This window comes from Hemicordylus capensis, chromosome 4 (assembly GCF_027244095.1).
Source record: "Hemicordylus capensis ecotype Gifberg chromosome 4, rHemCap1.1.pri, whole genome shotgun sequence".
Classification (NCBI taxonomy): domain Eukaryota; kingdom Metazoa; phylum Chordata; class Lepidosauria; order Squamata; family Cordylidae; genus Hemicordylus; species Hemicordylus capensis.
In genome coordinates, this window is record NC_069660.1 from 291,924,296 (window position 1) to 291,949,956 (window position 25,661).

General features: G+C 44.6%; 1 long non-coding RNA gene across 1 annotated transcript; it reads right to left on the bottom strand.

Annotated features, from left to right (window-relative positions):
- Nucleotides 1-6,843: 6,843 nt before the first annotated feature.
- On the bottom strand, nucleotides 6,844-11,793 carry LOC128322447 (uncharacterized). Its single transcript, XR_008305719.1, has 3 exons — nucleotides 11,715-11,793; nucleotides 8,320-8,569; nucleotides 6,844-6,952 (listed from the first exon to the last, which is right to left on the bottom strand). It is a non-coding gene; the product is annotated as an uncharacterized LOC128322447 (long non-coding RNA).
- Nucleotides 11,794-25,661: the final 13,868 nt, after the last annotated feature.

Consider the following 25,661-nt stretch of genomic DNA (forward strand, 5'->3'; position numbering starts at 1 on the left):
AGGGCTTACTCAGCCCCTTTAATGCAGAGGGGAGCAGGTCCATCCTTGCTCCTCTGCCGATCGCTCCCATTGCAGCAATCCCTGCACTTCTTCCAGCTCTCCCTCAGCAGCCTGCACACAACACTGGCACACACATGGCCTCCATGCATGTGTGATGGCCATTGGTGTGGTCAGAGTGGTCGCTGATCATGCAAGTGGGTATGGCATATGTGCGGAGTCCATGTGCATGCCGGCATTGCACAGGAGCAGCTGGGAGGCATAGCTGGGGGGAGTGCCAGAATTACTGCAAGGGCGGTGGTTAACTTGGAGGAGGAGCAGAGATGGACCTGCTCTCCTCCACATTACCCTTGATTTTTAAGGGATTGTGCCATGATTCGGAAGCCAAATCGCATTTTGGCATATCCCTACTGCAGTTATATGCCACTCTTTCTTCCCAAGGGTTACTCAGCAAATGAACCGAACAGTTCATTCTGGCAGCATTTGCGCAATCAGCAGCTCCCTTCTCCCTGCTCTTTATATGACATTTGGAAGCTCTTAATTCAATAAAGGTGTGCTTTATTTTACACCCAATTCTGCCCGAGTTTCCCATTCTTTCTCCTGCCCCCCACCTTTTGTTATCTGTAGCAGAGAGAAAAAGGAATCAAAGGCAATTTGTTTATACAATATTGTGCTGGGTGACAAAATATCTTCTCTTTGTTGCCAAGACAAAGATACAAGTGATTACAGTTGTGTTAAGCAATTTATCACTGGCTTCCATTCCTGTTCTTCCCATCAGGTTGGCAGAAAACTGCCAGCACGTAAATGAACCATTTACTGGATTTGAAACAAAAAGGAGTTGTATGCTTGATGATCTGAGCTTAACCAAAATCGTAACATCCAGGTGTCGCTGAGCCGTGGCCTTTCTAGTTTATTCTGTTATCAAATCTAGGAGTAAGATAATTAAAGCCTACCAACCCAAAATAGCTCTGAAGTGTTGGCAAAGATATATTTGTTGTGAAGTTACATAAAGTGCTCTTTGTCAGTTTTTACGCAATACGTGTTGACAGACATACAACATACCATGGATGGCAACCCATGCATGGGTGACAGCCCAGTTAATACTTAGTTTAAAAAGAAATTGAAAGGCAATGGATTTTGGCTGTGCGTTATACGGGCGCCTTTCGGCATTTGGAACATAAAAGTATCAAACCTCTTAAAGGATCCAGAGAACAGACATTTTCATGAGACCGGCAGCTTCCCGTTTCAATTTTATAATCTTTTAAGCTCATTATTTATTTATTTTATCAATTATTATATTTTTACATTTATATCCTGCTCTTCCTCCAAGGAGCCCAGAGCGGTGTACTACATACTTGAGTTTCTCCTCACAACAACCCTGTGAAGTAGGTTAGGCTGAGAGAGAAGTGATTGGCCCAGAGTCACCCAGCTAGTTTCATGGCTGAATGGGGATTTGAACTCAGGTCTCCCCAGTCCTAGTCCAGCACTCTTACCACTACACCACGCTGGCTCTCGTTACTCTCATTACTGGAGATGGTTTGAATCTCTGAAGGAAGAAAGAGCTAATCAAAAAATACCCCACATTTCTGTACATGGAATGTTGCGTAAACAGTCAAGGATATTTCTCTGAACCTTAACTGTAAACCTAAGGACAGCCTGTTCATGCAGTACTTTCATGTTTCACATACGGCAAGTATTCCCAACTTTGGGTCCCCAGATGTTGTTGGACCACAATGCCCATCATCATCATCAGTATGTAGTACACCGCTCTGGGATCCTTGGAGGAAGAGCGGGATATAAAATATAAAATATAAAATATAAAATAAAATAAAATAAAATAAAATAAAATAAAATAAAATAAAATAAAATAATGTGCTTTATATTTTTTTAATGGGGGTGCATTTTTGCACGGCTTTGGCTTGTGTGCCAGCTGCATACCTTTCTTGAGGAGGCAGATCTGGCCACAGTTACCCATGCCTTGGTCACGTCACAGCTGGAATACTGTAATGTGCTCTACGTAGGGCTGCCCTTGAAGAATATTCGGACACTGCAGCTAGTGCTAAATGCGGCAGCTAGGATTTTATCTGGAGCTGCCCACTGGGATCACATCACACCCATTTTGAAAGTGCTGCACAGGTTACCAGTTTGTTTCTGGGTCCAATTCAAGGCGCTGGTGTTGTTTTAATTTTTGTGTAAACCGTCTTGGGATTGTTTTAATGAAAGGCAGTATATATATATATATATATATATATATATATATATATATATAATCCCGAGACTCAATCGGGACCCACGTTTGAGATTACCTGATAGGGAGTTCTGAGCATTTTTGTCCGAACGTGGTGTGTGAACTGGATGATCAAAGCTACATGCCCTGATCCATTAGGAAAAAGTAGGCACTAGGGATGTGCGAACTGGTTAGTTTCGTACTGCGATTCAAATTGAAGTGACCCATTTCAGCCTGTCTGAGTTCAAATGGGACCAGCGCAGTGCATTGGAAAAGTTCAAACTGCCAGGCTATGGCAAAGATGGCTGCTGGCAGCTGTTAGGAGCTGCCGGCATCTTGAGTGCCCACACAACCTGGGAGTGAGGTAGGAGGGACATGCTCGTTCTCCTATCTCACTTTTAGCCCAGGTTCAAAAGCAGGGCTTCCTGGGGGCAGGGCAGCAGGATCGGGAGCAATCCCAGGACATCTCATGACCAGCCTTACCTGGGCTAGCCATGCCCTATCATAGGTCATGAGGATGAGCTCGATAAATGTAAGTTTGTGGTTAGGTTTCTTGTGTCAATATGCTCTATGTGTTTTATCTTTGCTTTTGAGGCAGATAAAATAGGGCTTTCCAGGTATTCTTCAGATTCAAATCTCTGACTTGATGATTGAGTAATAATTAGCTTGCATGGGCCCATCAGTATAATAGGCGGAATTTACCCTATACAAGTCAATATTGTTTCTAAGTGTTTTATATTGAGATTGTTCACACAACCCAGAAGGTGGGGCAGTGGGTGGGGGAAGCTGGTTAAACTCACCTCACCTTCCCCCCAGATGAGCATTTGCATGTCCCTTTGAGTGTGGACTGCGCTCCCCGATGATCTGCTCTGCGTGTTGCAGCGCAAAGCTCCAGAGGCCCAGAAATCCCACCAAGCACCACGTGCTGAGCACAGTGCTTTGGGGAATTCCCCCAGGAGACGGGCACTCTAGGCACCCATCTCTGTGTATGCACATACTGGAAGCAGCCCGAGCTCGCCCACAAGCAGCAAGCCCAGGTTAAGGGGTCGCTGGCTCCCTTAACCTCAGTTAATGGCCAGGCTAAAAAGCCAGGCTTGGTGGCACTGCCCCACCAAGATCCTGGCACTCTCCCAGTGCAGCCTAACTGAGGCTGAGTTGCCCTAGCTTGCGTTAGGGTGCACGTGAGGATAGCCTCGTTGACTCCTCAAATGCAGTTGTTTATATATAATTATTGCTTTTACTTTTGCATTTTTGCTTTCTGGAATCCAGCATTGTAGCTTTCTGGTTAATAGAGGGGGAATAAATTTAATACTGCATACAATAAAATAGAATTAAAATGCTGAATTATCTGAGGGGGGGGCAGAAGAGGGGAAGGTCAGGAAGACTAAGAAAGAAGAAAAGTTGTCCTCCTCCATTGACACAGAGGTTATTAATGGGTCAGTTTAGATTATACTCTTTCCCTGTGTGATTAAGAAGATATGCACTGACAATTTCCCCAGACATCTTGATGACATCCCACTCCCAGGATTTCTTCATCACATGGGGGAGGATTAATTTGAACCTCACCTTTGCTGAGTCTGGAGGTGAGGTGAGGTGAGGTGGGAATCTGGAGGTGAGGCTAGGCAGGAAGTGAGGTTGGAGGAGGCAAGGCTAGGCAGGAGGCAAGGTGAGATTGGAGGAGAGGAGAGGTTATACAAGGTTTGGCTGGAGTCTAGGTGAGGCTAGGACCCCTGGCTCAAGGCAAGGTGAGGTGGGAGGCGCTAGGCTAGACTCAAGGCAAGGCTGGAGGTGAGGTGGGAGGCTCTAGGCAAGGCAAAGTGAGAGGTTGGAAACAGAAGGATAGAGGCAGGGCAAGGCGAGGTGGGAAGCTGGAGGCAAGGCTGGAGGTGAGGTGGGAGGGGAAGGTTTGAGGTGAGGTGGGAGGTGAGGGGTTCTAAATGCACTGGAGCAGGGAAAGCTGGGCAGCTGCAGAGATTCTTGGGAGCATCCAGAGGGAGCGACTGGGTAGTGACACGGGGGCAGGGTTGGGAATGAGGGTGGAGCAGCCAGGAAGAAGCGCAAGGAAGCCTGGATGATGCAGTTCCTCCCAGAGCTTCCCCCATAGGAGGGAAGGAACCAATACTGAGCTGTATGGACAAATAGTCTGATTCAGTATAAGGCAGCTTCACATATCAATGAGTTCAAGTCCCAGATCAAACCCTAATGAGCACTAATAAGCAATCATGAAGTTGTTTTCCAAGGATGGTAGATTGTTGTTGTGATTTCTTTTAGGGACACTGGGTTTGTTTTAAAGCCGTGCAGCTTGCCACAAATTTCTGAGTCCAAAAAAAGAAAAAGAAAAGAAAATTAAAGCCTTACACCAAGGACAGCAGCCTGTGTTTCTTATCAATACATTTACCAAAGCCACATGGTTCTTCTCATGAGCCATGTGGTTCTTCAATTGATTCCGATATCTGCTTTTGATGAGACAGTTCACATTCCCTTTCAAGTTCATAATGCTCTTATGCATGCCATAATTCCTAAGGTACATGATATGTTGCTACATGATGGGAGCTAACAAGATGCAAAACAGCTTGCCTCTACGTAGAAGAGTGCCACATTTTATTTCAGCTTTAAGGCATCAGTTCATTTCTTCAATCTTTTAAAAATGTAGATATAGAACTCAACAGTGAAGAAATTCACAATCCATTTGTTAGGCAGTAAGGTAGGCTGGGGGGATTGGAGGCTTCAATCCCCAGATGATTGATCCTCCTCTGGGCTCTGCTGCTCACGGTGTTGGAGACACCTGTACCCCAACACTAGACCCAGAGGTACCAACCCAGAAGTATATGGAATTCAGGCCTGTGTCTGATTCCATTTTATTAAGGAATGAATTAATGCCAGTTCACTCAAAGTGAACTGACACCCACGTCTCATGACTGCCTCAGCTAACTGCTCTGTGAAGGAAGAGGCAATCCAGCATTATATTGTGAAATGGGCACTCACAGAAACACAAGGGCTAGGCCTGAGCTATCAATATGCTAAAATGTAACTCACTATCAGATAATGTCTGTGCAAGAGGCCAGAGGCAGATCTCCCCTTTCCTGTTGCAAGAAGTCTATGTTAATCCTTGTCAATGATGGCTCTGCTATGCCCAAAGGGGATACTCAGTTGCTGTCTATAGAAATTCCACTCTAAGAAAACACCTATAGATTTAGTCCTTTTTATTAACACCTTTTAACACCTTCTGGGACCAGGCCAGGAATCTGGGGACAAGAGAAGATGCCCATTTGCAGCTCAGAGATGCAGATTTTTTGTGGGCAAAATAGAACCATCCCCTCCCCAAGATAGCAATTTACAGAAGATGGGATTAAAATCTCCCTGGACTGAGCTAATATCCTGAATAATTAAAAAGACAATATCCAGAAGGAAACAGCAGATTGTCTCCTTTCTGGGGATCCAGGAAGGATGAGGATATTTTGAATAGACTCTATGGAGATCAAAGGAAGATACAACTATAAAGAATGAGGCTTACTGGACAGAGAGCTAGCAATCTTGCCTAACAAGCATACTTGCTCAAGAGCCATCCCAGAGTTTGCTGCTAAAGCCGCGGGGCAACAAGCAGGAACTCTGTCCATGGACAGGAACTGTCTGTGACTTCTGCTGTGCAGTGAGAAGTCAAGACTTCCCCAGCCATGGTGATCTCACTCTCTGCCTCGCTTTGAGCAAATTGCCTGCTTGGCTGCTAGAAGACTGCATCGCTCCTAAATTCCTGTTCTCCAGCTACAACATCTCCTTCAGCTGAAAGCCCCACTGCTCTCAAGCCTCTAATCCTGGTAATATGCTGCCTTCACAAGTCTTGGATCCCTCTTCCCTCCTTTCTACTAATCACTGCCATCCCTCTCCTAAGCCCTCCCTCCTTCCTTCTTCTCTCTAAATGTTTTATTAGGATTTGTTAGATTATTAGATAGCTGTAATTACTGATTGCACACACATATGTTAGTTAGGCACATTACACTACACTTTAAATTGGAAACATGTTTTTTAATGTGGATTATTTTATCCTGATGACCAACTTTCTATAATACAGCCCATTGAACTTTCTGAGTGTCTCTCTCTATGTCTCTGTTTGCGTGCCCAGATCCTACATGGTCACCATCTCCAAGAACCAATTCAGTTTGTGTATGATGTGACTTTGCCTCTGTCCCTCTGAGCATATACAGAGTGCAAAACCAGGTGTAGTTCACAACAACAGGCCCACATGACCTATGTGGTGGCAAGCACCAGAGCTCAGATGAGAGGGGGAGGGAACTCATTGTCCTCTGGGATCCCACAATGCACTGCACAAGCAACAGAGCTGCTGTCCTCAGCATTGCAGCAGCTCCACTATGCCTGGCCTCTCACTCTCCCTAACTCTGTGATTAAAATGGGTGCCAGCTGCTTGGGAGTAGTTTTGCAAGAAGTGGTGGCACAGACAACCAAAATGTGAGGTGGAATTGTTAGAATTTTTGATTACTAATATTCACCAGTTTCTGAATTTTAGCTATGGGGTTTTTGTGTCCTGACCAGCTGCTTGCCCTCTGCCCCAAAAATGAAGCACACACTTCAAATATCAAGTTAACATTTTATTTGAGTTACATTAGAAACACGTTAGAGGAGCTGATCCGACAAAGTCTAAACATTTGAAAGGCATCTCACCACCACTCCTGGTAGTCAGCAAATCAGTCTCAGCAACACAAAGGATGGAACCTAGAATAGGAAACTTGATTAAAATTAAAAGGAAAAGCACCAACCCACCCGCACCCCCCAAAAAACACAAAACAAAACAAAACAAAAACAAAAACCTGAAAACAAACATACAAAAAACTATAGCCAGAGCTGGAAGTCTAAAGTTAGGGGAAGAAAGAAAAGGAGAGAAAAAATGCAAAAAGTAGCAAAAGTGCAGAAAGGAGGGGGAACTTCAAAAATCAAATCCATGGCTGAAACTCTTATAGTCCTTTTTTCTCAGGCGAAGGTCTTAGCCTCCCAAGGGGATGGTTTGGGGGTACTGGTGGGCCTCGTTATGCACGGGGGTTTTGTTCTCACTGACAACCGTGGATAACGAGACCTTTTGTGAATGGTAATTGGGGGGTTAGGTTTAAAAGGCTTAAAAGTTTAAAAGGCTTTAAAATGCAGAAATAAGAGAAAGGAAGTAATGTACCATGCTCGCCAGGTCTCCAGCAGTCCAGTAACTAAAACCTCAATTTCGCTGATTTTCCACAAAAAATCATGGAAAAAACATTTTTTTAAAAAAGAAAGAGTCACAAAATGGCTCCATTCATCAAAATGGTGGCTGGACATGACCTCAAATGTCATTTCTGGCCACCTAGGAGGCAAATTTCAATTATGTTTTGATTCACAGATAACAAGGATGAATGTGCATGGCCAACTATGGATATGTGAAACCGCAGTTGCTGAGACCGTGGATAATGAGGGCCATCTGTACTTGTTAGATTTTGATCTTCTAATTAGTAGATACCACCCATCTTAATCAAAAATATGTCCTTTAGAATATAGTTAAAACTGATTACTAAAAAAAAAAAATTGAGCTGCTGACTGTTGCATTGGTTGCAAAAAATATACTGAGATTATGTGATCCCACCTGTTATAAGAGCAGACCTTTTGTGGGAAAGAACCCTTCTGTGTTTGGGGTGATATTTCCCATTTGAAAACATTCTAACTAGGGCACCTACTTTGCTTAGATGACTTACAACCATGTCAAATGCCCCTTTCTTCCCAGTTACAGAGCTTGCAAAGCAATTTTAAAATAACTTGTCAGCAATAGGCCTGTGTGAACAGAATTGAACCAAAGTCTTTTGATATGGATTCTTGATGAAAAGCATAGAAGCACCTTATGTGATAATGTGATTAAAATAATGTGATAAAGTGATCAAATAATAAGACAATGTGAAATATGTATATATGCAAGCCCCATTCTCCTTTGGGCCAGGTCCACAATTTTTACCTGGGTAGTGGATCTGGGCTACCCAGGTTTGGAGCAGTGTCTCAAACAACATGAATTACCCAAATACCTGAGAATGGGCCCAGTAATTCTTACTGAACGCAATGGGACTTACTTCTGTGTAAACATGCTTTGGATTAGGATTGTACTCCACACAAGAGATTGTAATGAATTTCTAGTGAAGCCGTTCACAGTAGAGGACAAGATGCAAATGTGGACAGCCAAATGTCATGCTAAAAACCCAGAATGCTTTGGGCTGGAATTGGAACAGTTGCCACATCAGAAAACAGCAGGCATTTCTCCACACAGCTCTTTGGAAACATCTGGAATGCGATATTCGAGTCATTATTGCAGAGATTAGAAACCTGAAATGAGTTAAAAGAAAATGTAACAAAAGTGATTAAGTTACAAGGGAAATTGGTGTGTGTGTGTGTGTGTGTGTATGCATGTGTGTCTGGTTGTCTGATTGTCTGTTGGCAAACTAACAGCAAAGGGTGGGATATAGGAATTATCTATATCTGAAAGGATGTAAGATTCAAGAATGAGGGCTTGTGTTATTGAAACATGCAGGGGTGCCACATGCAAGAAATTTTTTTTTAGATAATTTGCCAAGAAAACCAATATCACTGTAATAATAAAGACTGAAAGACATTACCCTTGCCTACCCCTTATTTAAGCTAGATAGAGGTGAGTTGCACTCACCAGACCAAGGGTCCATTGACAGCGCCGTGTCATCCAGATTAAGATTTCTCCCTTAACTAGGAAGCTCCCTTAAGGCTGCAACTCTATTGGCTGGCATGGGCTGTCCTTCCAGGGTTGGAGGAAGCCTGTGTCCCCATTGCCAGCTCCCAGATTTGGATTGTAATTGTCTGGGGAAACATGGGGGGGGGGGACAGGGAGGCAAACTGCAGGTCCATTACATCCAAAGGTGGCCAGATTGTGTGAGGAGGGACAATTTGTATGCTTGAAACTCTGGTTCACTTTAAAGGCTTAATGTTTTGAAGTTAAGATAAAGAGCCTTTTCAGTTATGGCTCCCAAGACTTCAAATTCTGTCCCAAGAGAGGTATGCTTGGTATAATAACTACCTGCTTTTATAAAGGCAGTGAAGATAACTTGTTTTATCCATTAATTAATTAATTAAATTTTTATACCACCTTTCATTAAGCATCTCAAGGCGGTTTGCAAAAGTTAAAATACAATAAAATTCCATATAAGTTACATTTAGAACCTTAATATCAATTACTCATCAAAGCCATAAAACACCAGGAAACACATTCAAGAAAGCTGAGAAACCTGGCAGTCTCTGGGAGATAAAAGCCGGAGTAAATAAAAAGGCCTTGAGCTGTTTTTTAAAAGCAGCCACAGCTGTCACAGAGTGAACATTCATTGAGAGAGCATTCTGGGGCCTTGGGGGGCAAATCAGAGACTTGCGAGACCCCATAGGCCAGAGGCCAAGGAGTTATGCAGAAGTCCCCCAGCTCCACCTTCTGGAAACTTCTCGCAAGAAAGGACTGGAACCACTACAGTGCACTACCCTCGATCCCTATACCTGAGAGGCAGTCCAGAAGGATACCATGGTCGATGGTATCAAATGCTGCTGAGAGGTTGTTACAGACCAGGCCTGATTTATATACTAAATATGCTCATTAGCTAGTATACAAAATAGGTCTGGCTCATAAATAGTGTCACCAACGTGACCAAGTTCTTTTATATGGTGACCATGTGTGATCTGGATGCATGGAAGAAAGGAGATCAAACCAATCCTCAAAGAGTTCAATGGGCTTTATTGAGTATAAAAAGACTAACAACATAATCTAGCAAAGCAGAAAGCAGAACACTCTATCATATCAGCAACAGTATTTAAACAGAACATCCTAACCACTACCAGTGTTCACCCGTGTGCCTAACTAATATATGTGTGTGCAATTAAATCTTCCTAGAGCCTAATACAATTCAGATACAGGCGGAAAAGAAGGGGGGGTTGAGAGAGGCTGGGGGCTGGCATGGTTTTGGAATTAGTAGGGGAAAAGAGGGAGGGAGGAGAAGGAAGGGGAAAGGATGGAGGGACCCAAGGCTTGCAGCATATTTACCCAGGACCAGAGACTTCTCGTCAGCTGAAGGAGTGAGGCGCTTGGCTGAAGACAAGAGCCTTTTTGCAGTGCTCAGATCATGGCTGAGAGCCAGAGCACCATGGCTGGGGAGTCATGACTTTCGCACTGCGCAGTAGAAGTCACAGACAGCCTCTGACCATGGGCGGGGTTCCTGCTTAGCCCAGCGGCTCGGCAGCAAAACCTGGCATTGCTGTGAGCAAATCTTGCTGTAGGCATAAGAACTGCTGCTGTGAGCAAATCTTGCTGTAGGCACAAGATAGCTAAACTCTCTGTCTATTCACCTCACTTTTTATAGTGTATTTCTCTTTGATCCTTGAATAGAATCTATTCAAATCTCATCTTTTCCTGGGTCCCCCCAAAAGGTGACAACTTGCTGGACAATGTCTTAATTATTCAGGATATTGGCCAGTCCAGAGAGAGATCTGAATCCCATCTTCTGTAAACTGTGTGCTCAGAAGGGAGGGGAGGCATTGCCCACAGCAAATCTGCATCTCTGAGCAGATTGGCCCCCAAAAGGTGTTAAAAGTCACAGGAGTTAGTGAGAAAATTACTTGTGAGACAGCAATTACATTATTTCTTGTGTACCTCTTATCTAGTGTGTAATTATATTTAAAGTAACATGTATGTGTCAGACGTCCAATACATTTAGCTAGGCAGAAGCAGCAGTGTAATAAAGTCTACAGGCATTTTCTTTGTATTCATGTGAATCACTATAGAGAGCAATTGAGTTAATCACTGGCAAGGATTAGCATGGATTTCTTGCAACAGGAAGGGGGGAATCAGCCTCAGGCCTCCTTCACAGAGACCTGGTAGTCAGTTGCATTTTTGCATATGAGTAGCCCAGGCCAAGCCTTTGTATTCCTTGCATATCCATTTTAACAACACAATGCTGGGTTGTCTCCTCCCTTCACAGAGCAGGGAGCAGTATGCCAGTTCACCTCAAGTTCAGGTATTATTTCATTTCTTAATATAAAATAAAATCAGACACAGGCCTATATTTCACATGCTTCTGAGTTGGTACCTCTGGTTCTGATATGTTATAGACCGTTTCTAACAAGGTCCAGCAGAACCAAAAGGGATGTACTCCCCCTGTCTAGTTCCCAGTGTAGATCACCCACCAGGGCATCCAAGGCAGTTTCAGTCCCAAACCAAGGGTGAAAGCCAGATTGAAAAGGGTCTAGATAATCCATATCATTCAAGAGCCTTTGCACCTGCAGAGACACCACACACTCTATCACCTTGCTTTAGAAGGGAAGATTTGAAACAGGCCGATATTTATAAAAGTTGGTGGAATCAAGGGAGAGCTTTTTAGTAGTGTTCTTACCACCACCTGCTTGAGGCTCAATGGCATCTTGCCTTCCCTTAGTGAAGCATTAATAATTTACTCCAACCACCTACCTTCCTTTCCCTAGCAGATTTTACTGGCCATGAAGGACAAGGGTCCAGAGCGCATGATGTTGCCAGCACAGTGCCTAGGATCTTGTCCACTTCCTCCACTAACTGAAAGGAATCCACCACAGTCAGACCAGATAGTTACTGAGGCACATCTCCTGGAACTGCCCAAATCCTGGAGTCTAGATCAGCATGTATGCCAGCGATTTTATCTGTGAAGTGACATGCAAATTGGTCACAGTGGACTGCTGATGGTTCTTCCCCCATCATCTGGTGGCCTGTGTGAAGCAATGATTTTGCCGCACAAAACAGCTCCACTGGCCTACACTGGGAAGACACAATGTAGGCAGAGAGAAAATGTTTCTTCACCGCCCCCACTGCTACAGAGCAGTCCTTAAAATAGGCTCTAGCCTGTGTTCGGTCAGATTCGTTATGAGTCTTCCTCCAACATCACTCTAGCTATCGTCTGAGTTGTTTCATTACCCTAAGCTCCAAGGAGAACCAAGGAGCAAAACAGGCCTTAGTGGGTCTTCTTAGAATTATGATATTAATCAAGATTTAACTGTTACTGTTATTGTTTGAGTTTGTTGTTTCAGTTTATTGTAATGCTTTGTGCTTTAAGATTTGGTTCAGGTTTCTTTTATACTGTTGATTTGTTATTTTGATGTTAGATATTGTTTTCATATTGTAGGGCACCTTGAATGGCTCATAACATTCTTGAATGTCTTCTAAAGGTACTATAGGAATGCAATAACAACAATAACAATAATCACAACTGACATTCAGAATAATGTTGCATGTTCCAAAAAGCTTTGGCATGCATTGTGTGTGTGTGTGTGTGGGGGATTCACTGATCTTCACTTCCCTCTGCAGCCCACTGTGCCTCCTGAAAACCTCTGGGGGTCCTGCAACCCTCAGGGACATAGATTCAGGAGGCACAGGGGGCTGCAAAGGGAAGAGGAGATTGGCCATAATCCCAAATCCCCTATTGCACAACCCAAGTGTTTTGAAATTATTTGGATGTCATATAATGATAATGATAATAATAATTAAATAATTGTATCAGTGATGACAAGATAATGCCCTGTATGTGGGCATCTTGTTCTTTTTCTATTTAATTGCTTTTGTTGTTGTTGTTCTTTTCTGCATTGTAAATATAAATTGAACCCAGCTTTGTGAATCACTATGATTGGAAAGCGGGTTCCAAATACCCGAAATGTGTAAGACTTGAGGCCTCTTCATGCAACCATCAATGTCAGGGTAGGAGACCTTGTGCTCTGGTTTGCATTTCTGTATGAACTCATGAAAATCCCTCCAACCCAGGTTGCTCAAAGCAGGGTAGCCCAGCTTTTGTACCCTGCTTTTAACCAAGGTAGGAGGAAAGGAGAACTATTCTACCTTACTTTTCTGGTCATGTGGATCCACTCACCTTTTCTACCAGCAACAGGCCTGGAAGTAGTAGAGAGCTGTGGCTACAGGGTATGCCATCTGTGAATATGCCACTCTGCAATGCACACTTTATGATCCTATACTTGCCACAGCTTCAGCAGGGCTGGGCCTACTTTCTGCTCCTTCATGGCCAATCAGAGGGCCAATTCCATCTCCTAATTTCAGCAATGGAGGCCTCTCCTAGCTTACTCGTGTGTTTCCTGGGTTTGTTGACACAGAAGTTCTGATCACCTGTTGCTACTAGAGTAACAACTCTAACCCTCCAACCCACCCACCCCATATGGTTGTGTAAAAGGCTCTTGAATGTAATCAGAAGTTTCTACCCATATCTGAGAGATGTCACAATTCCGTAAACTATTTGTATAGAGAAGTATACATGCTACAGAGCCAGGTTAAAGATTCAAAAGTTGATTCAAGGTTTCATTTCCCCCTTCATGCAACTACTGCATTCATCATATTGTTTCCTTTCACCAGTCTTCATATCATTCCTTAAAATTTCCTTAATTTCTGTAATAAAGCCCAGCAGGTGTACTGCTGTGAAACAAGCCATTTTTGAAACAATCCCAGAGATGAGTCTTTTGGAATCTTTTCAACATTTAAGGATTATGAAGAAATGTGAACTCTTGATCAAGAAGAATGTGTGTGAGTGTGTACAGTACACACAATGTAAAATATTAGAAGCTACCAGGTTTATTTCTAGCTTTGTATTCCACAACTATTTTAAAATTATCATATCAATATTTCTCAGCCACTAAATATTTTCCATTATTACTTTTGCATTTGAAAATAAAATAACCAGTCATCTGAGCAACATGCAAAATAGGAAAATCACAAATAGCTGTGGTTTTCAATAATAGTCTGATAATTAAAAGAAAATGTTTTTCTTTAATATCCTGGAAAAAATATTTAGCCAGATGTCTGAGTGCAAACTCTTTTGCAAACTAAAAGCAGAATGTGTTGAGTTGTAACAAAACTTGGTTAGAGAATGAGTGAACTGTTTCAAGAAAAAGTTGGGGAAATTACTTGAATGCACTATGAATTTCCTATGAATGCGCTCTCAAGGCATTATGGAGGTAGTGTATGCCATGACTGCATGGCAGTGGCCAAGTATGGGATGAGCTGGAAAGGCCTTATCATCTTATGCAGAAGCCTCTTGAGGCTGCAGTGGGCCAATGACATAATCAGTTAGCAGAGATGTAAACCAGACACAACACATGGCTGCCAGAAGGCCGGCCCAATCCATGCACTGCAGATTTTGCATGCTACTGCCATGCAAATGCGTCTCTATGTTTGCACCAGAAATTATACATGATGTCATTGGCACATGTGCAACTCAAGACCCCTGTAGTATGGTTGCCAATTCAATGCAGAGAGCTACCTTGCATAAAGCTTCTGCTCATCCCTATGAAATGAATGTACCAGTGAAATCTGATGGGTTTTTTTACACATCCTTGCTTATGGTACTCACTCTGATATACATCACCAAAAAACAGAAAGCTTCTTTGCCTCCACACCAAGAAAGACACAAGGCAATAATAACCTGGACAACTGTATATAGGCAAAAGCAACACAACTTTTAAAATTAACACTGGCAACTCCAGGGTCAGCCCATCCACTAGGTGGACTAGGCAGACATCTAGGGCACCAGGCAGGGAGGGGTGCTGATGGCCTTGGCCAAGGGCCAGCCTGCCCAACTGGTTGCCCGCCACTGCACTCCCTGCTGCTCCCATCACTGCACCCCCATGCTCGCCACCTCCTCTTCTGCTTGCCCGCTGCTTCTGCTGCCAGTGAGGCCTCTAACTGCTGTGGCATATTTTAATAACATGAATACAACACGTCGCAGCAAATAGAAGTTCCACTGGTTGGAGCAAAAGTATCCATCAGGCAGAAGATGAAGCAGTGACAGTGACAGGGAGAGGGATGGGGGTGGGGGGCTCAGCAACGGAGACAGGGATGAGGCGGTGAGTGTGGTGGCAGGGATGGGGGCAGCAGGTGGCAGTAAGTGTGGGGATGGGGCAGTCGGTGTGGCAAGGGCCAGGCAATGGGGTGATGGGCAAGGTGGGCAGGCTAGAGGTATGGGGGGTGGGGGCAGGCTTTGCCTGGGGCACCGAGCATCCTTGGGTCAGCTGTGGGCAACTCAGAGAACTGCAGCAGGTCTAAAGCACACCTCCCTGAGCAATGCAGGAACCAAACTCGAGAAGGTGGTCAGACAATAGTGTCCCCCTCTCAGCCTATCTGGGTGATCACACTCTGGTTCAGAGCAGCAGATCAGAGCAATTTGGATTCCTGTTTTCTTTTCCTATTCCATGTTTCATTTGTATATCAGGCAGGGCATATTTGTTATTTCTTTTCTTTTCTTTTCGCACATCAGTACAAATCCCATGTAAAGATTTATAGCCGCTTCACCCTTGCTGGTGTGTGGGGGGGGGGATTTTTTTTTCACTGGGGCCTGAAGCAGCTCTCTCAGTGGCCCTGCCTGAACTGAATATGTCGGGACAAACTAACTAAAAGGCAATAAACTGGAGTAAGTGGAAAAAACCTCCATCTTGGCTGATCTCTTAGAAAGCAGCAAATTCTTATAAGACAACTGGTAATGCCCATTCTGTCCCCTGGAAGGGAGTGAAGGAAGCTGGAGATTACACTGAATCAGGGGTGGAGCAGAAGGTGGCCTAACTGGCAGGGACAGCCATCCCCCCCCCACCTGCCACTGAACACCTGCCCTAACCCCACTCACTGCCCCATGTGTTTTCCAAAGGCAGGATGGGACAAAGCCACACCCTCCAGCAGGAGGCTAAAGGTGTAGCAGTGCAATGCCTCCCCCCCCCTGCAGAGGCGTAACTATAGGGGGGGCAGGGGGGGCACGTGCCCCGGGCGCCATCTTTTCTGGTCACATGGGGGGCGCCGCCATGACAAAAATTTTCTTTTTAATTTTTTGTTAATACAAATGTTTCCTGCTCAGTGCAGCAGCGCTGCAGCAGTCAAGGGAGCGGTCCCTTCCACGCTGCCCGTGCCCCCCCCATTGCTTTGCTGGCACCTGGCGGCCAGTCAGTGGCCTGGCTTGGTGGCGGCGGGCGCTTCTGAGGAAAAACCTAAGTATAATGTAGTATGTGGGGGGCGGGGGGCACGGGGGGCGCCATTTCAGTGCTTGCCCCGGGTGCCGTTTTCCCTAGTTACGCCTCTGCCCCCCTCACAACTCCAGACCTGCACAACTTGTGTCTTACTGAGTCAAACACAGTGACCAGATTGCCATTTCTTTTGTCCTGTATGTGGTCAAATGAGGCCAGTAAGGCTGACCTGCTAGTTATGGTGTATGTATCATAGCCTCACAGGCGTTGTGTCTCTAGATTCTGACAAACAGGTTTGCAACAACCTGAGTTTATTAAACTTGATTCAGTGTTCTAGAATGTTCAGTTATCTGGAGTGAATTCTCATCGCCCTTTCTTGAGCTCAAGACAATGCACTTATAGCCTGTTTGGTATATTAAATGAGGAAGGTATGAGCGGGCGGGGGGGGATGCAGAGAGAGAGAGAAAAGAGAGAGAGAGAGAGAGAGAGGGAGAGGTATGAACAAAAAATTCTAGAACTACTTGACAACCTTTTCTCATAAAGCTACTGTGTCCTTTCAAAGTTTGGCTTTAGTTGATGATTTTAGCCCAATTCAGACATTAGCCCCATTCACACATTACATTCAACATTTGTACAATGAGTATACAGTACAGATCTGTACATAGGTAGAGTTATTCACACATGTATCCAATACACACATGTACTGAATGCAGGTACAGCAGTACACTTCCTATATGAACCATGCATTTGAGGGGCCTGAACCCAGATTCACTTTTAACATGAACATAGTTACAGTCATTCACACGCAAACATGTATGGGTTTACAGACGTCTGTACACTCATACAACATAATGTCTGAATAGGGTATTATGTGGTATATACCCCTGCTAACTTGGCAAAGAGGCACCTGCGTGTTGGCCCGTGTTCAGTACAGTGTGTGAGAAACTGTACCTGTGTACACTTTTCACTTGTCCAAGTGTTGAACGTAATGTCTGGATAGGACATGTGCCATTCTGAAATATCATTTTTTAACTGGTTGACAAGCTGTTGAGATAGATTCTGTTTCAGGCTGTTTTGGAGTAATTTGTAGTGGAAAAATATTGTCATCATTCTTCATTTGTATACTTATGAGCTCAGATTCCTGTGGTATTATGGTTTGTGGCACTTAGCATTTTCCCACCAAACTGTCTTTGGTGGATAACATTCCTTCTTAAAAAACTGTATTTTAAATATTTCCCCCCAAAAAAACCCTTCCAAAGCAAGGGAACATAAGCAAAATTTATATATGCATGTGTAAACTCATAATAGACAATAATAAATCAGTGTTTACACTACACCTTAATCCCCAGACCTTCATAGTACTTCCCCAAACTTCAATTCTTAGAACTCTTTGTTAATCCTGAAGTTTAACACTACTCAAAACTAAGAGGTCAAAGTGACAGCTATGTGATATCAGTTCTTTCCCCCCACTTCAGCATCATGCCCATTCAAAGAAGTATATACTTCTACTAAAAGGGAAATGATCTATCAGGCCAGGCCACAAGCAGGATAAAGCAACAGAGGCGTAACTAGGGAAAACGGCGCTCGGGGCAAGCACTGAAATTGCGCCCCCCCCCCGCCCCCCCAGCATACATCTGACTGACACACATGTGTTTTTTCCTCACAACAACCCTGTGAAGTTGGCTTGTATCTCAAACAACAGAATTATGATGCCATGATGATACACACCACATTATACTTAGGTTTTTCCTCACAAGCAACAACCCTGTGGAGTTGGCTTGTATCTCAAACAACAGAATTATGATGCAATGATTGATGATACACACCACATTATACTTAGGTTTTTCCTCACAAGCAAGAGACAATCTCCAAAGGTCCTGGCATATAACCCCCTCCCCCATTTTTCTTGCCAAACTTTGTGTCTTTAGCAGGATACCACAGGCACTTGTTAAAGCTAACACTGCAGGTTTTTCTGAGATGGAGCTGTTATAGGAGCACTTCAGCGTAAACTGAGATCACAAGGCAAGCTTTCACAGTGCAAAAACGAGCATGCCAGCAAGCAGAACTCATGGTAAAACTCTCTTGAAACACCTTGTAACAATGCACAGGCAGCTATGTTACACTGCTTGAGTCAACTCACACTGCTGTACTACCCAGGCTGTGGGAATTGACTCTCAGTTCCATATACATGCATGCATTTAAGATTGAGTGCCAAAGAATCTTTATGAATGTTTTTCTTTCTTTTGGGGCGGAGAGAGGAGCGTATAATGCAAACATTAACACCTGTTTGGCACCTGAGACCATAGTTGGGCAGCTAAATAAAAGCCTGATTCTTTAATATGTCCCCCCCCCCCACATGTGGCTTCTGTAGTTTTTGCAACGCATTCAATTTCTCACCCTGACACTTGGTCTGCTGCTTCCACCCGCCCGCCGCCGAATCCTTTCTTCCGTGCGGGTGTCCGTGTGTGTCCTCGTCGTCCTGCCTGCGCCTGCTGCAGTGCAGCCCCAGCCCCAGCAACCACGCTTTCCTCTGCGACGGCGACCGCACCACCATGTGCAGGAAAACAGAGGAGGACGGACGCACGGCACGCTGGCCGAGTCGCGCGTGCGTGCGTCACTGACTAGAGACCCTCTGGCTGGCAAGCCACTAGAGGGCCTCTTTCTGGCTGTTCCAGACTAAGCGAGCGACGGAGTGAGCGAGCCTCAGCCAAGGGCAGGCGCAGTGAGCAGCATGAAAGGCACCCGCTGCCGCCAAGCCAGGCCACTGACTGGCCACCAGCAAAGCAATGGGGGGGGCGTGCAGGCGGCGCGGAAGGGACCACTCGTGGGGGAGGGGGCGCCGATGTGCTCCCTTGACTGCTGCAGCGCTGCTGCACTGAGCAGGAGAAATTTGTATTTTTTTTAAAAAAAATTAATTTTGGTCATGGCGGCGTCCCCCATGTGACCCGAAAAGATGGCGCCCGGGGCACATGCCCCCCCTGCCCCCCCTATAGTTACGCCTCTGTAAAGCAATGTCTTCTCTTTTGCTTTCAGTGAATAGCATTCCTTTTGCAATTCTTGTCCAAGATACCTCAGTTATCTTATTTCCATCTCTTAAGGCTGGTCCAAAAGAGGCCAGAGGCCATGAAAGGTGGGGTGGGCTTGGGGGATTTTCTGGGTGGGTGAATTCAGGGCTAGAGTGCAGTGAAATGGACAACCACAAGAGCTTCTCCCCATGATCAGTGGTTAGCTGCAAACTATATCCTCCAGAAAGCTTCCAGAATGATGCTACATGATGCTATACATCACTCTGATGGAGACAACTGGGGAAAATATGGTGGGCCCTAGGAGTGGCCATCATTTCCCCTCCAGAAGTCCAACCATAGTCACACTACACCACCATGTAGCATTGTTCTGGGGACTGGGGGAAATGATAGCCACTGACCTATCGTCGCTGAGAAGAGTGGTGACAGTTTTCAGTGGTGGTGCTAAGTTTCTTCCCCTGTCTGGATTTTTGCCTTTCACCTCCAAAAATGAGTGGGGATTCCAACTTTCATCTCCCCTATATTTCCAAATTCAAACTGACAGTTCTCACCAGAAAACTTTTATCTCAGCCTTAATTTTTAAATGACCACAGCATCTATGAATGTGGGCAATTCCCTTTAGTGCTGCTGGTTCCAAAGGTCCATCTCACTGCCGAATTTCACAGCATCTCCTTCCTGGTGTGAACAATTTTGCTCCTCTGTCACTGTGTTTTCCTGCTTGAGTCTTCTTTTCTCTATGTTGCCATTATTAACATTTTTACTTAGCCTGCACATACTTCCCAGCTAGTGCATCTGATTATAAGAAATATGTTTGTGAACGTTTCTTTAAACTCCTTTCTTTAACAATTCTGGCAAATTCATCTGTACTAGCTGGCCCTGCGCAGAACATCTGCATGCTAGGACTTTATTGTTCTCCTTAAAGTCCTGCCACAGCCCCTGCTCTATTGCTCAGTGTCACCCACCCCACTCACAGCCACACCCTCTCTTCCACTCCCCTACTTTCAGCCACACCACTCACAACCACCCCCTCTCCTCAACTCCCCCACTCTCAGCCACCCCTCCCCTCCCCTCCCCCACTCTCTCAGCCACCCCATTCATAGTCACCCCCTCCACTTCACTCCTCCACTCGCAGACAACCCATTTGCAGCCACCCCTCCACTCCCCTACTCGCAGCCACTCCACTCGCAGCCACTCCCTCCTCTCCCCTCCACTACTTTCAGCCACCCCACTCACAGTCACCCCTCTCCTCCACTCCCCACTTTCAGCCACTCCACTCGTGGCCATCACTCCCCCTCCACTTTCAGCCACTCCACTCACAGCCATCTCCCCTCCACTTTCCCACTCTCAGCCATCCCACTCGCAACCACCCACTCCTTTTAACTCCCCCACTCTCTCAGTGCACCCAACTGGTGCTCACTCCCTCAGCTCCAATCGCTGGCCTCTGACACCCTGGCAGGTCTCCTCACAAGGAGGATGGCCAAGCCAGCACGGGAGAGAGTACTAAGCTCCCTCCATGCAGGCTGGATGGGAAGCCCCAGTTCAGCCATCCTCCCCACGAGGAGAGGCATCAGAGGCCGGCGGTTGGAGCTGAGGGAGTGAGCTGCAGCTGGGTGTTCTGAGGAAGTGAGTGAGGAATGCCCCTGCTCTTTCTTCAGCCCTCCTGCTCCTCTAAGGTAGCAGCTGCTCCTCCATCTGCTCCTCAGCCTCCTCCTCCATGGCCCCCCCCTCTCTCTTGCCAGAACTCTCATGAGATGTGCCACACAGCATGGAATTTTCTACATACCTCCTAAGGCTTTTATATATAAAGATACTGAGGGCCATTGTTACATACAAGTTCTATGTGTATGCCGTGCCTTGCCTGAACTGACTTACTGAAACTGATTACTGTGCTTGCCTTGGTATCTGGTATCTGGATGCCAACTATAAACAGTACATAATGAAAAAATATTTCTGTGAACAAATCTGATCTAATTTGCTACCATGGTCTGTTAGAAATGCCTCTAATAGCATTGGATCTGTGGCTTTTCTTTAAATAATCTGAAGATGTGGAACATATGGATACCATATCTTCTATCTGAACACTTGTGACTGGCCAGTATATTATGCCTCACGTCCTTCTTTAGCACAACACTGTGCCAAAGTATCTTGTATGAATTAATTTCTTCTAACATGCTTGGTCTCAAAGGTTCCTGAATAACAATTCAATTCACTTAGGGTAGAAGTGCCAATTCTTCTTTGATGTTTCAGAAGTTCTTAATTTTCCATGATCTTGAGATTTGGCTTTGGGCCATCCTCCTTTATGATCCCAAATCAATGTTTGCATAGTTTCATCTTGCTTTCTTCCATGGCTTTCCCCACTTCCAGTTTCTCTTCAGTGGCAGAAAGTTCCTATCATCATATCTACCTGATCCTCCAGACCTTTTTCCGCATTGGCATTCTTTCCAGGTAGATCTATTCTCAGCAGCACGTCTGCTACCAAGATGTTTTTTTCCCTGCTTTGCACGTGATTTTCAGAACATATTTCTGAAGACATAAAATCACTCTTTGCAGTTTTTCTGGGATCTCAGCTAGAAATTTATTCGCTATATTTTCAAGAGATTTATGATCTCTCTCTCCTGTTCCTGTTCTGCCATAGATGCATAGTGGACCTTCTCACAAATTACTGTTCACAACTGCAAACTTTTATTTTTGATCTGCACATAGTTGTACTGTGTAGGAGTCAGTAAGCATAATGTAGAATTTCTCTTCCTGTGGAAATACAGCTCTTATTCCTGATTGCAAGCATCAGGAATGATGCCACGATGGTAGTTTGTACTACCATCTTGTTTATTATAAAAATATTAAAGCACTGGTCCAGAAGTACTTGTTCTTACTTCTTTATTTCTTGAAAGCTTTTGTCATGGGTTTCATTCCAGGTCAATTCAGTGCCTTTCCAGAGTTATTCTGTCAGTGGTGCAATAGCATATGTTAACCTTGGAGAAAATCCAACAACGTAGTTTAATGTTCCTATTATAGTTTCTAGGTATGATTTGGACTTGGAGATTCCAGTTAAGAACATAGGAAGCTGCCTTATACCATGTCAGACCGATGGTCCATCTAGCTCAGTATTGTCTACACAGACTGGCAGTGGCTTCTCCAAGGTTACAGGCAGGAATCTCTCTCTGCCCTGTCTTGGATATGCCAGGGAGGGAACTGGGAACTTTCTGTATGCAAGCATGTAATTCTCTTCCCAGAGCGGCCCCATCCCCTAAGGTGGGGTTTCTTAACCTTGGGCCCCCAGATGTGCTTGGACTACAACTCCCATCATCCTCAGCCACAAAGGCCATATCTGGGGATGATGGGAGCTGTAGTTCAAGAACATCTGGGGGCCAAAGGTTAAGAAACCCTGCCCTAAAGGGAATATCTTACAGGGTTCACATGTAGTTTTTCATTCAAATGCAAACTAATGTAGACCCTGCTTAGCAAAGTGGACCACATTGGCTGGATCTGGTTTTTCTTCTTCAAGAATCAAGGGCTTACATCTGTCCTATTGAAATTTAGTAGTCCTTCAGAGTAACTCCTGAGTAGTACTACTGAGTAATTGAGTCAGGATGTCATCCAATATGTGGTCAAATAGGTAACACTATTGCCCTCAAATCTGTGTGTTATTTAGATTTAATTTCAAGTCTTTGTCTCTGAGGGTTTATCTTAGGTGGATCAATGGACTATAGCAACTTCTATAATGTCTTTCACAGTCTATATGTGCTTTCTCCTGAAATATTTCCTGGGCTGAAGACATTTCAAATTTCGAAATCCTAGCAGAATAGCAACGGGCCAGCTGATGACTTGAAAGTTTGCAAACTACCTTCATCTATCTCAGGCGCTCCCTACCCTGGGTCCTCAGATGTTGTTAGAATATAACTCCCAACATCCCTAAGTGAAGACCATTGTGACTGGGGATGATGTACTCCAACAACATCTCCAACAACATCTGGGGACCAGATTAGGTCCCCAGATCAGGATCATATTAGGTCCAACAACGTCTGGGGACCCAGGATTAGGAACCCCTGAGCTAGCTTCTGTTACTATTACCTATGTGTGCACCCAGAAGAGTAAATACTTGGCTTTGAATAGACTGTGTTGTCTTCTAGTGTAGCTTTCTATCACGCTAGTGTGCTTCAAAACTATTGGATGGGGGCAAATCTGGAACTGTTCAGAGTTCAGGGTGAGCTTATCGATTCTCTGTGTTCATCTGATTTCAGCAGCATTCTTATACTTAAGTTTTATTCCAGATTTCCCTTTAAGAGCATCAGAAACCTTTCTGTCTCTGTGTGTGTTTGTATATGTGTGTGTAACTGGTTTTGCATTGCATCTGGTTTCAGCTTTATAGAACACTAGTCTGATCTGCACCCTAGACCTGTCAAAGCTTCTGTAAAACATTCTTTCACTTTTTGCTCATCAGTCTCGTAATCTTCTTCCAGTTCAGCAGTATCCAGGCACTAGGGATGTGCAAACAGGTTCGACATCGAACGTGTTCAACGTCGAACCGGTTCGGTTTGACAATTCAGGGTTGAACCGAACTACCCCATGTTTGGTCCAACCCCGGACTGAACTCCCCCCAGCCCGTTCAGGGGGTTTGTGAGTTGTTGTTGTTTTTTTAAATTTTTTAAATTATTTTTAACTTATCCCCTCCATGGGGCTAACGAGGCAGTGGCATGGTCCGCCGAGGTTCCCCCTCCCCCTGCCTGCCTCCCATTCATCCAAAACCGACCCATATGCAGTTCTTCGGCCCATTTGGGCCTTCCCCCTCACCAGCACGGTGGCCATTTTGTAGGCCACCGTGCCTGTGCAATGGGCCTCTGCATGGCCTGTCATGACCCATCTCAAACAATGTTGAGCTGGTGATGCGTGTCCTCATATCTAATAGAAACTGAACATTTTTCTTTTCTTTGCCTACTTCTCATATCCACATGGGCTTCATTTTGCAACTTATCCAACCTTGTGATAGAAACGAAGTAAAGGTTTATGCCACATGGCTTCCTCTCTTTCCTCATTCTCGTTTCTCAGATTTCTGTTCTCTGCAGGGCATACCTATGCAAATTGGGTCTTTTTGTAAAATGTGGTGGTTTGATAACAAATTTACTGAGTCACACAGAGCTAAAGTCTTTGGAATGCTTTTCTGTTATAAATAGATGGGAAAAATATATTGTGCAACATGGTCCAGCAGGGTAAGGAGAACAGGGAAGACATGAAATTATAATGAGACAGGAAATCCCCAGACCAAGAATAGAAATAATCTTAACTAGCAGAAAACCTGTAAAGTTCCAGCCAACTAACGAGGTCAACTATAGCACCACCTGCTGGCTGGAGGCACTGTTCAAGCCCAGACTCCCATATATTAATTTGATTCCACTCATCTGCCATTGCTTTCCCAACATTCATCTTCTATAATAAATGCTGGGCATTCTTCACTTTACTTTGTTCATTCCCACATCTTCTGCAGGTTCTTATAACTGTTGGTTTCTGGAGAGGCTTCTAGATAGCTGTCAGTGCTGATTTGGAACATTGCAGCCTTTTGTTCTTCAACCATTTGGGCCCACAGACATTTGCTTCATGCCCTTCATTCATGCCCTGCCATTAATTGTAATAAATTCTAAGTAATATTGCTATTATTTAAGAATATAGGGGTAATTTCCTAGTGCTGGAAGCCATCTTTCCACTTTTGTGCATGCGTGGGGGTTTGAAGGGTGCAAGACCAAACCTCAGGGGTTCAAAGGGTGCCAGACCAAATCTGACCGAATCCGGTCCGGGTCAGATTTGAACAGAACTGGGCCAGCCAGTTCCGTGCACACCCCTATCCTCAACAGAGGCCTTGACCTTCTTCCCCACATGGGTGGCAAGTTTCAAAAGTCTATGACCAACCAGTGATTTTTGGTGATCTTTCCCTCTTTCACTATGGGTCGTTATGGGGGGAAATCCAAATTTAAGTTGAATTCAGATTCAAGTGCCAAATCCGATCTGATAGCTGACATCTCCAGAGCCCATAGAATCAGAATTCGATATTGCCCAATTTGGATTGGGTCAAATCCAAACCCAAATTTTCTGAATGCACACAGGCTGAATATCTCTGGCTTCTCAACAAGTTGCTCAGCAACATTTCCTCTTAATCAACAGCATGAGCCTTATTCAACATTCTGGAACTTATGACAGTCTGCTGCGTGCTGATGTCACCCTCTTTTGTAACTTACGAAAGTACATTTCATTAATAAATTTTGATTTAAAACATTTCTATCCTGCCTTCCTTAAATATCTACCAGCTGGCTCATGCGCCTCTAGTCTGTCCCACCCATTACACCACACACTTCGTAAGCCTACTGGTTCTGCAGTCCTTGTCAGGGAGCAAAACCAGGAGGGTTGCCAAACACATTGCAGACCAT